This window comes from Rhipicephalus sanguineus, chromosome 10 (assembly GCF_013339695.2).
Source record: "Rhipicephalus sanguineus isolate Rsan-2018 chromosome 10, BIME_Rsan_1.4, whole genome shotgun sequence".
NCBI lineage: Eukaryota > Metazoa > Arthropoda > Arachnida > Ixodida > Ixodidae > Rhipicephalus > Rhipicephalus sanguineus.
Window position 1 is genome coordinate 71,945,211 of NC_051185.1, and position 15,488 is coordinate 71,960,698.

Here is a 15,488-nt window from a genome sequence, read left to right on the forward strand (position 1 = left end):
ACGGAAAAGAAAAAAAAAAAAAACGCCAGGCCTGCGCGGAAAGCGCAGCACAGTCACAGCGAAAGCTGGAAGAGCGGCATTTCTAGAGCCCGTTCTTAACTCTCTTGGAGCTACTAATACAAGTACACTAGCAAGGTACCCACTACGCCATAAATCACAATTTTTGTGAAGTTGGGAAGCACCTACTAAGCCAATATTTGTCATTCTGCGGAGAAGCGAGGTACCAGCTACACGTCTGTAAGGCATTATGTGCACTTTGTTGACGCTACGAATGAGGACGATGAAGAATTATGGCTCAGTCCTTTGTAATGGGTTGGAAGCTTTAAGCGGTCCACCAGTTATAAAATTTGCATTGGGTGACGCCCGGTCACTATTTCTCTCTCCCGCCGTGCTGTATAACATACGTTGACGAGAGAGAGGGGGGGGGGATAAAGAACTTTATTGAGACCCCTTGGAAATGAATCATGCGCCTATGGGCTTCCTTGGAAAACCAATACAAGTGCACTTGCGAGGAACCCACTGCGCTATAAATCATTGTAATTTTTGAGAAGTTGGGAAGCAGGCACTGTGCCATTTTTCGTCATTTTACGGAGAGCCGTGGTACCTGCTGAACGCATGCGAGGCATTATGCGCACTTTGTTGATGCTGTGGCTGATGACGATGAAGAATTATGGCGGAGCCCTTTGTAATGGGTTGGAAGCATTCAACAACCGACTCGTTACGCAATTCGCATTGTGTGACGCCTGGTTACAGAATTCGCGTTGTGTGACGCTTGGTGCTTATTTTACTCTTCTACCACGCTATATTGCTAATGTTAAGGCGGTTCCTTCCCGACATGAAGCCTGTATAGGACCTTTTTGCAAAGCAGCTTCAAGCACCGGCATGGCGCAGAGGTTGAATACTGGGCTCCCACGCAGAGGGCCCAGGTTCGAACCTCGTTCCATCCTTAAACTTTTTCTTATTTCGTTTTTTTTTCTTATTTCGAGCGATACTGGCTACGGACACCGGCGGCAGCGGCGGCGGACAACTACAGCGCCAAAAACGGCCGCTGAAGTGATCTCATAACAGCTTTCGCTGTAAAAAACTTGGAGGACGCTTTAGCTACGCCTTCAAGAGTAGAACGCGATAGCTTAATCGGGCCCCGTGCGCATCGCCTTATCACTTGCTAACCTAGCTTCTCGGTGCATGCCTCAATTATGCCGTAAGGAAATGAACGACTGTGCGCGTAACATTGACCGTTTCAAAGTAACCTAAAATGCCTACCGCAAGTAAGTACAGTTAAGTGCCCACTACGCCATAATTTTTCCTTTTGCGAATCAGCGAATGGCCCACTACGCGTGCGTAAGGCAACACGCGATCCTATGCAGCTGTTCACTTTGTTCATGCCTTTGCTGCTGCTGCTGCTGCTGATTACATATGTCTGAGCGCCTTGTAATGAGTGGGCCTTTAAAACACCCACTCCTTGCGCAGTTCACATGTTTTGACGCCTGGCGCGATTCTACGCTTCTGCCACGCAATATAACATGCGTTAAGGATACTCCTTCGACTGCATGACAATTCATAGAGTGTTTATTTAGGAAGCAGTTCCAAGAAACAGTGTGATTCTGTGGTAGAACACCTGCTTGCCACGACGACGGCCTGGCTTCGATTCTCACTCGAACCTAACATTTTTATCATTTATTTCATTTGCATCTTTCTAGATTTTTCGGTCACGGACAAGATGATTTTTCGCTCACAACCAACGGCGTCGCCGTCACTGACGCCGGCGCCGGAATCTCTGCGAAATAAGCTCTTTAACGCTATCGCGCTAAAATTGGGGCAGCTAGATACTAGTGGCATGCATCTTTATTGCACTATGCACCTTTAGTGCAGATATGCACCCAAACCTAATTTTATTACAATGCGAACAAATAGTCCAAGGTTGATAAATGCGTGATTCCCGAAGGATGTAGGCTTACCTTTATTGGCAGATATGATCCCAAAAACAATTTTCTCTTATGCGACAAAAACAGTCTACGTATACAAATACGTGATTTACAAAGGCTATAGACTTGCCTTTATTTGCAGATATGCGCCCTAACCTAATTTTATTATAATTCGACGAAACAGTCCAAGGTCGATAAATATGTGGTTTCCAAAGGCTATAAGACTTACCTTTATTGTAAGACATACATCCAAAACTAATATTTTTATTATTGGACGAAACAGTTCAAGATCGATAAATGCGTGATTTCCTAAGGCTATAAGGCTTACCTTTAATGTAACACATGCATCCAAAACTATTTTTTTTTGTTTTGGCAAGAAACTGTTCAAGGTCGATAAATACGATTACCAAAGGCTATAGTCCTCTTTATGGTCAGACATGCATTCAAAAACACTTTAATTATAACGGGACGAAATGTCTAAGGTCGATAAATACGTGATTTCCAAAGGCTATAAGGCTTACCTTTATTGTAAGACATGCATCCAAAACTAATTTTTTTGTTTTGGCACGAAACTCTTCAAGGTCGATAAATACGTGATTACCAAAGGCTATACGCTTCTTTATGGTCCAACATGCATTCAAAAACACTTTAATTATAACGGGACGAAATGTCTAAGGTCGATAAATACGTGATTTCCAAAGGCTATAAGGCTTACCTTTATTGTAAGACATGCATCCAAAACTATTTTTTTTTTGTTTTGCCACGAAACTGTTCCAGGTCGATAAATACGTGATTACCAAAGGCTATGTGTTTCTTTATGGTCAGACATGCATTCAAAAACACTTTAATTATAACGGGACGAAATGTCTAAGGTCGATAATTCGTGATTTCTAAAGGCTAACGCTTACCGTTATTGTAAGACATGCATCCAAAACAAATTTTTTTATTATGGGACGAAACACTTCAAGATCGATAAACACGTGATTTCCAAAGGCTATAGGCTTGAGAAATGCATTCAAAAATACTTTAATTATAATGAGACGAAACAGTTCAAGGTCGATAAATAGGTGATTTCCAAAGGCTATAGGCTTACGTTTATGTGAGACATGCATCGAAAACTATTTTTTTTATTATGGGACGAAACATTTCAAGATCGATAAATACGTGATTTCCAAAGGCTATAAGGCTTACCTTTATTGTAAGACATGCATCCAAAACTAATTTTTTTTTTGTTTTGGCATGAAACTGTTCAAGGTCGATAAATACGCGATTTCCAAAGGCTTATAAGGCTTACCCTAATTGTGAGACATGCATCGAAAACTATTTTTTTTTTATTATGGGACGAAACAGTCCAAGATCAATAAATACGTGATTTCCAAAGGCTATAGGCTTACCTTTATTGTCAGGCATGCATCCAAAACTAATTTTAGTATTATGGGACGAAACTGTTCAAGGTCGATAAATATATACGTGATTTCCAAAGGCTATAGGCTTACCTTTATTGTAAGACATGCATCCAAAACTAATTATATTATTACGGGACGAAACAGTTCAAGATCGATAAATACGTGATTTCCAAAGGCTATAGGCTTGAGACATGCATTCAAAAATACTTTAATTATAATAAAACGAAACAGTCCAAGGTCGATAAATACGTGATTTCCAAAGGCGATAGGCTTACGTTTATGTGAGACATGCATTCAAAAATACTTTAATTATAATGGGACGAAACAGTCCAAGGTCGATAAATAAGTGATTTCCAAAGGCTATAAGGCTTACCCTAATTGTATGACATGCATCCAAAACTATTTTTTTATTATGGGACGAAACAGTTCAAGATCGATAAATACGTGATTTCCAAAGGCTTACCTTTATTGTCAGATATGCATTCAAAAATACTTTAATTATAATAGGACGAAACTGTTGAAGGTCGATAAATGCGGGATTTCAAAAGGCTATTTCCTTTATCGGCAGACATGCACCCAAAATCAATTTTATTATAATGCGCCTAAACACTCCAAGGTGGATAAATAAGGATATAGTTCGAAAGGCTACAGGCTGCCTCACGTTGGACGTCGTGTAACTAAAGTGTCGGAGAGTCCGTGACGTGAAAGGTGGCACAAATGTTTTGCTCTCATCATCCGCTGCACTTGATTGAGCCATTGTTACGAGTCTTGCTGCTCGCGGTGACTGAGTGAGGTCTCATAATAGAATCCTGCTTGTTACCTTTACATCATGCTTGCTAACTTGATTGCTGCTTGAATGATCACTGCAGTGCGCACGGGAGACAAAACTACGAGCCTCACTTCAAGTACTTTCTTTAATAACAATTCTGTGTTGGTGTGAGTATAACGTCTTTCAGGCGAAACTGAAGCTTCGGAAACTCAAACTGCACAGTCTAATACGCATTTCGCAATCGCAGCAGCGTGCACATATCATAAATCTTGAGCGAAGCGCTCGAGTGTGATGGTAATCCACATTCGAACATGTCAAACAACAAGTCCTCGCTCTTTGTATTGGAAAGCATATACTTTCAAGGCCTCAAGCGCGCTCGATGTGGCGAATTACGCAATTTTCTTCGACGTACAGGCGTTCTGCAACGCCGCGTGGGACAGCGGTGATTTATGGCTCGCTTCGATCGTCCAAACACTTCTGTATTCGAGGAATTGTGGCCCACGCCCTTTGCTGAGAACACGAGGCACAACGCATTCACTCGTTGGTTGTCCAATACTATAATAATTCTTGCGAACGGCTCAGATTTTACAGGCTAAGCGATTTTCTTGGGTTGGAGCAGTTGCAGAAACGGAGGAAGCTTCAGACGAATACACAAGTTCAGACGTACACCAGCGCGCGATCCTTCTGACGCGAGAAGTATGGTCTTCCTTTAAGGCTTGATTGGTAGTCGCGGCAGCCAGTTGCACTGATGAACTATGAGTGGTCTGCAACGTATCCTAGCACTAAGGGAACGAAGTTTGCTTCTTGCAAGATCTCGTTAAGTTTACGAGCTTCCCGAGATTTCCTCATATGAGAGACATTTCCCTGTCCGGAAATGTCATTATTAAGTACTGTCGGGTTGCTAGCGACTGCGGGTATGAACGCCAGTGAGACGTATGACTTAAAATCTGTCAATACTGAAATACATAACCGTAGTTTACGTAAGTTCCTTACAAGGCTTCCGAGAATTCATCGAAAATCTTGCTCATGTATTCGTAGTGCAATTAGGATAGGCTTAAAATACACCAATTTCTTCTGCTTTGGATGTGCAACTAGGAAGGAGTGAACAGAATCAGCTGAATATTTTTATAGCTCAGTTACAAAGCTGCAAACGTGAAAGTGGGATTGATAAAACAATAAAATAATTTTTAGTTTTTATAAAAGTCACCGAGCTGTTCAGTTCCATAATAAGAATGAACTTTTTATGTGCAACACTTGATCCCATATAATTGAGTGCGGTACTCGCTGGGAAAAAAGTTCTCCGTTCCCATACATTGCGATGGTATAGTCCGCGAGAATTACTTTTTCCCTAAACATGAGCGCAGGCGTGCGACCCTCAAACAATGGTTTCGCCGTAAGAAAGCGCGACAAGTTGAAAGAATCGATACACTGGAGCTTCTGCTAACTACTTGTTCACATCAATATGTAACACCTACTGACTATACAAGCAGCGAATACCCAGTACGTCAGATACAAGAAACGCGTGACGCCGTTGTCTTGACTAAATGACTACATCTTTATTAATGATTGAATGTTGTCCTCCTTTACTCACTGGGAACCTAAATTATCATTTACACCATCTGCGTCTGCACAAAAGATACACAAGAACACAAGCAGGCGAGGACCTCTTCCCTCCTCCGATCTCGTCCTCGGGATCTCGCCCCTCCCTTCGAGGCAGGCCACATACCTTTAGCAGCCCGTATTAGCGGCTGCATTTTGTTCTGGACGAGTATAATGCGGTAATAAACTCGCTCAGGCAAACTTCCAACAACGTGGAATAACGTAGAATTATTGCGCATTCGTCACTACCTCTCCGCGATGGGGCGAAGTCGTACGGGCCGTGCTTACAGCGCTTTTGTGTGACGTCATACAAAAATTACGCGACCGTCTCGTTGCATAATGGCTGTTTATGCACGATTCGGTGGAGTGTAGTGTAGAGTATTGTGGACCCTAGAAGCAGTGGCTCATACCCACACTGGGGGATTGGCCAAGAACCGGTTAGTTCTAAAGGCAAATTTGAAATCGAAGTTCAAAGTTTGTTTAATTAATACGGAAAAAGTATAAGCGCATTAGAATTAAGATAATAATAATAATAATAATAATAATAATAATAATAATAATAATAATAATAATAATAATAATAATAATAATAATATAAAATAGAATTGAGGTGGAACATGGAAGAATATATTATGATACTGCTTCTACTTCGCCACCAGTCCTTCGACATTGGTCAGATATTTTAAGAGCGAAGCTGCTCTTGGACTGGCCTTACATGTCCATGATCAGTGATAAACCTTGTGGGCATCGTCAATTGGTATGCGCCACAGACATTGGGTAAATCCCACTACTCCCCACTGGTCCACTAAAAATGAAGGCAACAGTTAGCCCAGCAAATGGGTATGTGCCACAGAAATTGGGTAAGTTCCACTACCATAGTCACACCGCTTTCACGTGATACTTTGTGGTTATAAAAGGTGGGGCTATACTACCACCTCAAAGCTTAACAAAGAGTGTTCAATAAAGAGCAGTGACACAACATATCGGAGCATCTTACGCGAAGGCTTCTTTGTAAACCAGTATGTGAGAGTGGTATGGTCAAGACGCAACAAAACTATACTGCCACCTCAAAGCTTAACAAAGACTGTTTATTAAAGAGCAGTGATACAACATAGCTGAAAGAATTGAAAGACATAGAAATGCGTTAGCCTGACGAAGGGAACGCCACCAGCTGCGCTGTTTCATCGGCGTCCGCGAAGCGGAGCTGGTTGCGTTCTTTTGAGTGTGTGCTGGAATCATCTGCCTGTCCCTTGATGCCGCAAAACCGCGAAAAATCGCAACGTCAAAATGACGTACACGCACTAAACAGCTAATTTATATGCCGAACAACACCTACGCGAACAGGAAGACAGTTCCCCACTCTAAACGGAATAGAAGATGATTGCCTGCCGATCATCTTGGCAGAGGTTGCTCGTATCTGCTGTCAAAAATGAATTTATTTGCTTACAACTAGAATTCTGAATGCCCCGCCACGGTGGTCTAGTGGTTATGGCGCTCGACTGCTGACCCGAAGGTCGCGGGATCGAATCCCGGCCACGGCGGCTGCATTTTCGGTGGAGGCGAAAATGTTTGAGGCCCGTGCACTTAGATTTGGGTGCACGTTAAAGAACCCCAGGTGGTCGAAATTTCCGGAGCCCTCCACTACGGCGTCTCTCATAATCATATGGTGTTTTTGGGACGTTAAACCCCAGATATTATATTATTATTAACTAGAATTCTGAGTGGCGTTGTGACTCAGTGGATCCGACTTTGACCTTACATCGCTCAGTGAACTCTTCTTGTCCTGAAGATACATTTTTTAGTGGCTTGCTGGAAGCTGGCGCGATCGTTGCAAGCCACCGCACGATAACCAATGGAAGCAAAACCAATCAGAGACCCAGGCGCCACCCTCATTTCACTCTTCAGTTCTGCTGTTCAGGGCTGCTTGTGTATATGCTTGTATGTATGCTTGTATACATGTGGTTGCTTGTTTTCAAATAAAAGATTGTTTTAAGTCAGCGCTCGTGTGTGTCAAGCGTCTTCACTGTCCTCGTGTTCTGCGCATTTGCCCTGTGTCATGCTATAATAAAACCATACTGTTACCTCAAGCAAACAAAATGCTCCCCACTTTTGCGCAATTATCGAGTTATTTGAGCAGGTAGATGATAATAAATTGCGTCAAACCAACGAAAAGGAAAAAAATCGCCTGTAACTTCAGATAAAGTAATACGTATTTGCGAAAGCGATAACAGTGACCGAGGAGACTGTGTGCACTTGATTGCAACCTTAATTTGTTTGCGAAGTGATGTGTGTACGGGGGCTCAGATAGGGAAGCCCAGCATTTCACTTAAATTATGGGCTAAAAGAATGCGCTGACCAACTAGAAAACAGTTTGCTATGCTGTTCCAGTAGCCGAGGGGTAAAGTGCTCGCTTCGTAATTGAAGGGGTGGTGGTTCGAATCCCGCTGTCGACCTCGTTTCGAGAAGACACGAGGGCCGCCTTTGAAAATCTTAATTTTTTCGATTTTGTTATGTTTCGTCTCACGTTGATGAAGTATATATAGCTGATATTTTACTACTATTCACACCACAGCGGTAGCAAAGTGGCTGGGCATCTGCTTCCAAAGTGGGAAGTACGGGGTTCGATACCCAGTGCCGACCGGACACCCACCGGTTTCCCAAGGGGTAGAGGAGCACCCCGACCAGGCTCTCGGTCATTCCTGGGTACTTACCTCACCGGGCACCTACCGGTAAAATAGGTACAGGCGTACTTCGTGGTGGTGCTACGGCAATACGAAGCTTTAGTCGCTTGGGGGGGCACCCCACACTGTGGGAACTTGGCGGCATGGGACCACCGGGCCTTGCGGTCCCATGCCGTTAGTAACGTACCCCCTTTTTTAAAATTGAGAAATGATATTTTCCGAAAAAAAAAGAAAAAGAAGGTGATTTGGGTACTCCGTAGCCTACCCTTTGTTTTAAGAACCTGTACATACATTGCTAAAGCCAAGGTTCACAGATCACGTGGCAGGCACGTACGGTTCAACTTCGGCGGCAACATCACAATATGACTTTATTGTATCCTATCTATGCCAGCACTGGTATTCGAACCATTAACCTCTTGGTTACGAAGTGGACATCGTACGCAATCACCAACCGGCACGGCACATCTAATATTGTTTAGAAGTTAGTTTGCTCATTATTACAGCTCATTCTTAAAAATAAAAATGTACTTCCTAGTTCTAGCCTGTCTACCCACATCATGTCATGGCTTTTTTTCAGCAGTAGCAGGACTGAGGTTCGAACCACCGCTATTTGGGTTGCGATCCGAACACCTTACCACGCGAGCTACTGGAACGGCACAGAGAAGAAAGTTTAAAAGTTGGTCTGTACCTTATGCATCCCATCCTTCAGCATTAAATGTTAAGTGGGGGTCCGAGCATGGGTACACGCATTACTTCAAAAATAAATTTTGCTGGTCATCCCAGACAAAAACGGTATGGTCTTTGGAAATCTTCCATTTTTCGATCTTTTGTTGAAGTTTCATCCCACTTGAATAAAGTAGATTTTTGATTGAGTTCCAACCAAAGTGGTTAGGCTGTAATTTTTGGAAAATTTAATTTTTGAATATTTTGAATATTAACTTGTTCTGGATAAAAAAATTTTTGAGGTAATTTCCAGCCAAAAGATAAGCATTTTGGAAAACTTAAGTCTTTCGATGTTTTTCGAGTTTCATCTGAATCAGATAAAATAATTTTTTGGGTAATTTTCACCAAAACTGTAAGGCTATACCCATTGGAAACTTCAGTTTTTCGATACATATAAGGTTCATCAAATTTTGATGAAATAAATTATGTGGTAATTTCCAACCAAAAAGGTAAGGCTATACCTTTGGAAATCTTCACTTTGACTATAGTTTGAAAATTCATACAATTTGAATAATGTAAATTTGTGGTAATGTCCAATCAAAGTTTAAGCTATAACATTCGGAAAATTTCAATTTCTCGATATTATGAATGTTTATCCACTTCGATCAAATAAATTTTGGGGGAATTTCCACCGAGAGAGGTAAGGCTATACCATTTAGAAATCTTCAGTTTTTCAATCGCTTCAATATGATAACCCTATAGCCTCAACTTTTCGGTAAAAATTCCACCTAAATTTGTTTGTGAACTTATGCGTGCACGGGGGGCGGACAGGGAATCCAAGCATTTAATTTCAATTATGGGCTGTGGGAACCCCACACTGTGGGAACTTGGCGGCATGGGACTGTAGCGAGGGAGAGAAGACGAGAAAGACGTCGTGACGGCAGCCGACGTGACCGTGCCGAGATCTCGCCACTTGGGAGGCGAACGACCTAGGAGAGCGACGGTGGCTGCAGGCGTTCAGACCGCCAGGAGCCACAGCTCGTTCTCAACTGCTCACACCTCGAGAGCCCAGCATGAGCTGCGCGAGAGGCGCGGCGCGTAAGTGGTAAAAACGATGATGATGATTGTGAGGGATGATGACGCCGCTACAGCGACGTCATCATCCCTCACAATCATCATTGCGTTCCCATGCCGTTAGTAACGTACCCCTTTTTTTGTTGAGACACGAAATTTTTCGAAAAAAAAAGAAGAAAAGCTGATATTTTGGGGGATCTCGAGCCTCTTCTTTTTATGAAGAACCGGTCCGTACACTACTTAAACGAAGGTTCACAGTCTTGTTGCGGGCACGTACGCTTGAGCTTTGGGGGAAACATCATTATATGACCTCCTTATGCACAAGCAATACCAGCTCTGTTATTCGATCATCTTTTGGATTACGAAGTGAACACCATGCGCACTCATCTAACGGGACGGCACATGATATATTGTTAAGAAGTTGGTCTGCTCATTACTGCAGCTCATGTTCAAAAAAACAAGAATGTGTGCTTGCTCGTTCTAGCTTCGGTACCGACGTCGATGTGTGGCTTTTAACCCGCTATGCCGACACCGAGATTCGAACCACCCTCTCCGTTACGAGCTGAACACCTTACCACCTCGGCTATTGAAACGGCACAGACAATAGAGTTCAAAAGTTGGTCTGCACCTTATGCATCCCATCCATCAGCATTTGACGCGCCATCCTTCAGTAATTAATGGTAAGTTTGTGTCTTCGCGCCTGGTTACACGCATCACTTCATAAATATATTCGTTGGCCTTCTGGACTAAAAAGGTAAGGCCTTTGGGAAGCTTCAGTTATTTCATTTTGTCACGTTTCTTCACATTTGGACAAATTGAATCTTGGAGTAATTTCCAACCAAAAGGATAAGGGCTTTGGTTAGACGTATAGCCTCCAACCGACGGTAGATCCTTCAAAAGTCTCTCAATTTTTCGATATTTTGAAGATTCATGCAATTTGAATGAAATCAGTTTTAGGGTGATTTCCAACCAAAAAGGCCATTGGAAATCTTTCATTTTTATATTTTCGAAGATTCATCCAATTGGGATCAAGTAAATTTTCGGGTGATTTTCGACGAAAAAGTTCAGAGTAGAGCCATTTAAGATTGGTCAATTTTTTAATATTTCGATGATTCATCCAATTCAGATAAAAGAAATTTTGAGGTAACTTCCAACAAACAAAGTTGGAAACAAGCTTTCGGTAACCTCTCAATTCCTCGATATTTCGAAGATTCGCCCAATTCGGATAAACCAAATTTTGGGATGGTTTCTAAGCAAAAAGGTAAGTCAATTTAGAAAACTTCGCCCCGCCATGGTGGTCTAGTGGTTATGGCGCTCGACTGCTGACCCGAAGGTCGCGGGATCGAATCCCGGCCGCGGCGGCTGCATTTTCGATGGAGGCGAAAATGTTTGAGGCCCGTGTGCTTAGCTTTAGGTGCACGTTAAAGAACCCCAGGTGGTCGAAATTTCCGGAGCCCTCCACTACGGCGTCTCTCATAATCATATCGTGGTTTTGGGACGTTAAACCCCAGATATTATATTATTATTAATTTAGAAAACTTCAATCTTTCAATTGTTGAAGTTTCATCCAATTTGGATAAAATAAACTACGATTTTTTGATACTTAGAAGATTAATCCAATTCGGATGAAATAAACTTTGTGGTAATTTCCAACCAAAAGTCTAAGACTCTGGAAATTTAAAAATTTTCGATATTTTGATTATGTATACAATTTCGATAATGAATATTGCGAGAATTTTTAGCCAGAAAGGTAAGACTATAGCTTTTATCAATCTTGAATTTTCGACTTCTTGAAAATGATAGCCCTATAGCCTTCTCGTTTTGTTAAAAATTGCACCCAGGGCTGGCAGTATCATAATACAAAAGTATCGTGGTAGTATCTTAGAGATACCTTTCAGTATCTGTATTGCTGTATCGAGACACATTTGAAAAATGTTTTCGTATCTCAGTAGTAAAATGCATTTACGATGTATTGGATATATCGCGATACTGTGCGGGACACGGGTGTCGGGTTATTTTGTCAGAAATGAGGTGACTTGTTTCCAAGGGGGAAACGAAGACTTTTTTGCACAAAGGCGCACCGCCCGTGGTGATACACGGAGGGCGGCGAAGGCAGCCGAGAAGAGATATCACCATATAGCAAGACTTTCCGACCGTGAAGGCTAAAGACGATAGTCTTTCTTGGGATGCTCACAAATTTCTGTCTGTCTGTCTGTCTGTCACACGATTCAGCCACCCGGCCAAAGTTTAAGCGCTTGCTGAACGCCCAGCCATCTTGAACTGGTAGCTGCGTTCATACTTGTAAACATTGTCGATCAAAAAGCAAATATTACGCATATCTGAGGCGCAACATCAGTACGTATGTATTAGGTGGTGTGTTCCTTTACTAGAAAATGCATAGATACATAATTCTAAAGACCCCAGTGTTCCTTAGGCTGCGCTGAAATTGCGACGCTGTGCACGAAAAAGCCCTCTGCCGACGATATGGCGCTGCCACCTGGCAATAACTCTGGGAATAGCTTCACGGTTGGCCGCGGATGAGACCAGTACTCGTGTAGTACGGCCGGCAGAAGACTATCGTCTTTCGACATTTGCAACAAAGCACGCAGATACGAGGCCAATTTTTTATTAGATATAAAACGAACGTGTGCCAATGTGTACGTGTAGGCAGACATTTCTCGCTCGACAACGTCGTGTTGAGAACCAACAGACGCTGTAAAGAAGCCAGCCTACTTGAGCAGCTGCTGTTCCTTAAGTACAGTTAAGGCAACAACTTTCTCAGCAAAACAGATCTTGTGTGCAAAATGAATCGATAGTTCTTCTTACCTCACTGGGATTAGGAATTCTAGCGTTATGCATGACTTGCAAGTTTCTAGGCGCTGCAACATTGTTCACAGTATTATGCTTCACCTAATAATGGTCTTTACGGAGCACCAACATCCCCGCAATAAAGAAATAATCTAGGATCTGTATTCTTGCATCTGTATTCCTGTATTTGTATTCCGGGATACTTTTCTTCTTTTTCAAAAGTATCCCAGAAATATTTTGTTCCGTCAGACAGAAGTATTTCAGTATCTGTACTTCAGGCTTCGAGTGCATCTATTTCGACATCTGTAGTCCGGAATACTTTTCGGGGTATCTATGCCCAGCTCTGATTTACAGTCAACTGCAAAAGTTTACGGACCGCAGGATCTCTATATATAATTGGGGGTATTACGTCCCAAAACGACAATATGATTATGATGGACGCCGTAGTGGAGGGCTCCGAAAATTTTGGCCGTACTTTAACGTGCACCTAAATCTAAGAACACGGGCCTCAATCATTTCGCCTCCATCGAAATGCGACCGCCGCGGTCGGGATACCACAGGATCTCAGAAAACGTTGAATTCAGAAGCAGCCTGCAGCAATATCCAGTAAAACTGTACACCACGATGTTATTATATTCTAGCCGAGGGCTGTAATGCAAGTACCAAGCGGCGTTGTGAGGCTGCAGGGGTATTCAACATTTACTCAGATTTCATGGTCCGTAGTATTTTGTGGCACACTGTGCATGAATATGTACTCGAATACGTTAGGAGCGGTTGGAATATTTTGCCAGAGACAGCAGTCAGAAAAAGAAACCCTCATGGCGTGAAACCCTTTCCTAAACCTTTATGGTTTAGGAAATGACTAATTTCAAACTATTACTAGTGGTCTGTACAATCGTGTGTTCACGAAGGTGAATTGGCTTGTTTATTCATATTCCTTTTAGCATCGACTTCACAGAATGAGAACCCCTTCGCTTTTTGGAAAGTTAAATTTCCTGACTAGTCAGAAACCTCAGAAATTAGAACGCTTGCCTTAGGGCTAAAGTTTCTATTTCAGCGACCACCCGAATGCTTAACTATTAAATTAAAGGGAGTTGTCTAAGTAGGACGAAACTTTGGGCGCTTCGTATAATGAAAGAAGACATTTTTTTTAATATCAGTGAAAGTTTTTCAACTTTGGCAGAAAAACATTTCCATTATTAGCAGAAAGTAATTTGCGTCGATTAAACGGAGCAATGGCGGCACACACAGCACTTGGGATTATAATTTTTCTTCTGCAGCAATCTCTATTAGGCCAAAGCCTCTAATGATCAGAGGTGCATTGCATAATTCTGGCGGTGCAGAGTGAGTGACTGATGTCCAATTTCACGGAACCTTCTGCGCGACCTATATACTTGCGGCGTAATTTTCATTACGTAGCTACATAATTTCAAATGTAGTTGTCGTGCCTTTGCCTTAAGTTAGCAAGGTTCTGGTGCGAGTTAGTTAGTTCATAATCTGGGGCAAGGTTTTTTTTTCAGCGGAAAACAGATGAAGAGGAACGACTGAGAAACAAAGCTACACAGAGAGCGCTAGTCTGGCTCTTTTTGTTTCTTGGTCTTTCGTCCTTGTCTTCTTCGCGTTGAGAAACACTTGCTCAAGTGACCTAAATATGTTTTCCAAAGTCAGGATGGGAGCCGACAGAAGGAAGCACAAAGTGCGGATAGCTTCAACGAGCAGGAGAAAGTGCCGCAGACAAGCTGGCCGACGTTTCGATAGGAGGATCTATCTTCGTCAAAGATAGGTCCTCCTATCGAAACGTCGGCCAGCCAGTCATTGGCACTTTCTCCTGCTCGTTCAACGTATCCGCACCCTAAATTAGTTTTAGCATTTGATTCATTACCGAAATACAAATGATTGGAAAATGACATCAGTTTCACAGAGCTCTCTGAAATGTCTCTCATAGTAATGCTCCGAGTTGTTACTTGGCAGTGCATGTTGTTTATCCCTTGCATTTAAATAACAACTACCAATGTTTCCGTCGTTGAGTTTTTCGCAAAGTGTTAATTTATGCACTCACGTGTATAGAAGCACGAACAGACACACATACACACGGGTACTTGGAAATACAAATACAGTGACTTCATAATTCACATAAAAATTACGGCGAGCAGTGCATATGTGAAGAAGAAAAGTTAACGTATATTTCTGTATTTGCGATTATAACCTAAATGCACTTATGCTTTCTCGCACACAGAGCGATCAGATAAACATATGCTTATGCACTCTGAACTAAACTATGGCATTTCTTACGTGAGAGCTCCGCCACAATCTTCCGGACCCACACTCCCTCACATAAGTACCTGGAGGCAGATGAAAATAAATGTTTAAGTAAGTCGTTATTCTCACAGTCTCACTGTCTTAGGGCCCATTTTATTTTACAACAGAACTGTTATTGGCGAGGTTTGTCATCTGTCGTAGATATAGCATCATCATAAACCGGCTCGCGCTCAACCCCCGCCCAGAAATTCTGTACATATGTTTACCAATGGAAGCCCAAACGTGCAGGCCCGGTGTTTCCGGC